The sequence below is a fragment of the Triturus cristatus genome, chromosome 8 (assembly GCF_964204655.1).
Source record: "Triturus cristatus chromosome 8, aTriCri1.1, whole genome shotgun sequence".
NCBI lineage: Eukaryota > Metazoa > Chordata > Amphibia > Caudata > Salamandridae > Triturus > Triturus cristatus.
This window is the reverse complement of record NC_140591.1, coordinates 153,026,484-153,028,653: the sequence shown is the minus strand read 5'-3', so window position 1 is coordinate 153,028,653 and position 2,170 is coordinate 153,026,484. Positions and strand designations below refer to the sequence as shown.

The window sequence follows — 2,170 nt, the reverse complement described above, 5'->3', positions numbered from 1 at the left end:
TCTGAGTTTAAGTGAGATGGGTCCAGCCCTTCCTCAGCAGGAAAATATGCCCCTATGTAACCTGACTTTCAACATCTCACTGTTCAAACCTTCTTGATCTACTGAAGCACCGCACTAGGTTCCTGCTCTTTTTCCAGCCAATAGTTGAGAGCATTTACAGAAACCAATCATCTTGTATCTGTTCATGTAAGGAAATGCCTCTTTGCATGATCACCCCCAATGTTTGGGACCATTGCTGCTGGTTTTTGGAACCCCGAGAGTGCACTAAGGCATTCCAGTGGCAGTGTTCTGATCCCTTATGCATATGTTGAATTGGCTACCCAAATTGGCATAAACGGACATACTTAAATGTCCCTAGTATAAGATACCAAGGGTACCTAAGGAATGTAAGACAGAGTCTGCCCCTAGGGCTGCAGCAATGGTTGTTCCACCCTGTGTGGGACAAAGTACAAAATGGTTCCCAGCCTACACTGCAGCTTGGAACAGCAGCTTTAAACTGCTAGTTCATCTTTGCCATTTAAACTAGCAAGTCAGTACCCACTTCTAGATAATTTCCACTGACCATCGCTGGGCGCCCCAAGAGACCAATCCCAATGACTAAAAGTTGCACTTCAGCCTGTCGGACCCGGGAGTGTCATCGGAGTCCGGATTGGTTGCCCAAGAGAGACAGTAGCCTCCACCAAGGATACCGTTGGGCCCACTGTGACCGGAGACCGGAAGCACAGCAGCCGCTGGCCTTCTATTTATTTTATTTTTATTTTTTATTTAGAGAGTTTTATATAGCGCTAGCTAGACCCGGAGGTATCAGAGCGCTTTACATAAGGAAATAGCGTGTTACCAGTTACAGAAAAATTCACATTAATTACAGAAAAATTACAAATTAAATACAGGAGTTATTAGCAGGACGAGTGTCAGGATTCAGAAAGAACAGGGGGAGCTAGGAGTGCATTGGAAGGAGACAGCGGCGGAGAGAAAGGCGAGACATATGTCCGAAGTCTGGCTGTGTAGGTGACGGACAAAGCGGTGTGCCAGGGCCAATCTCCCCTATAGCTGTCGGTGCAGCTCCACCGTGAATTGGCCATGCGTTTCGGGCTCCGCCGGACGAGTTTCAAGATTCAAAAAGAACAGGGGGGGATAGAATAATGTCATGCCCACGACAACTGGTATAAATATAAAATTGAGGGTGGTGACTTGCAGCAGGCAGCAGTCCTGAACTGGGTTAGTATGCACTTCCTCATATCTAGAAGGAGGACGCAGTACAGGATGACTGTTCTTCTTGGATCTAGGAAATTTAGAATAAGCTAAATTGCTAGGAGTCGATTCCGGGATTGTAGGACTTTTTGCCAGTCCAGAAGTAAATGGCTCATACATATGGTACAATAAACGGATCACATAGGCTCGCAGACATCACAGTTTTTAAATGCACTCTGGCCTCAAGCGGACTGGAAGCAGAGCAGTAGTTTGTGCCTTTTGTACAATCTCATCCAAAATGCTGCAGTGCAAGTACCAGTCCAGCCATTCTTACAAATAAGAGCAAATTTCACGATATCTTCTGGGCGTATATAGGAGGCAAGCATCAGCCAAATGTTTATGGGATAGTCATCTCCAATGTTGCTGTGTAAGGTTTCTTCGTTTCTCTTGCTCCTTTTCTTTTTCCCTGCTGCTAATACCTTCTTTGACATTTCTGCCATGTCATTGTCACTTTTGCACTCTCCATTCACAATAATGGCCTTCTGCTGCCCTAATGGGGACTTTGAGGGCCCCCAACCTCTGTAGCCAAAGTTTCCCCACCTGACCCGTGGACTGAGGAGAAGTAACAGCAAAGACTGTTGACCGCACACCATCCAGAGCATCCTTCAGCATCCTCCATCTCCTGCATCCTCTGCATCAGTATCATTCCGTTAAAGGCTATGGCGGTAGAAGTGAAAAGTTCAATATTGGACTGTAGAACAGGTAACTGTCCAAATACTCCTTAGTGATCTTTAAGATCTTGCGGAGCGTGCATAGGGTGTGGAAGCAGGCAAATGAGACTGTGTTTGCCTGTTTCTACATAGATAGCTAGATGTCCAAGATGATGCCGAGGTTGTGGGCGTGGTCTGTCAGATCAGAGGATGGGACGAGTTCAGCAGGCCACTGTTGTAATTTGGAGCCTGCTTGAGCCTATTTGTGG

The 2,170-nt window shown here is 46.4% G+C and overlaps 1 pseudogene; it reads right to left on the bottom strand.

The window, feature by feature from the left end:
• Positions 1-1,044: 1,044 nt before the first annotated feature.
• On the bottom strand, positions 1,045-1,853 carry LOC146801727 (transmembrane protein 183 pseudogene; annotated as a pseudogene).
• Positions 1,854-2,170: the final 317 nt, after the last annotated feature.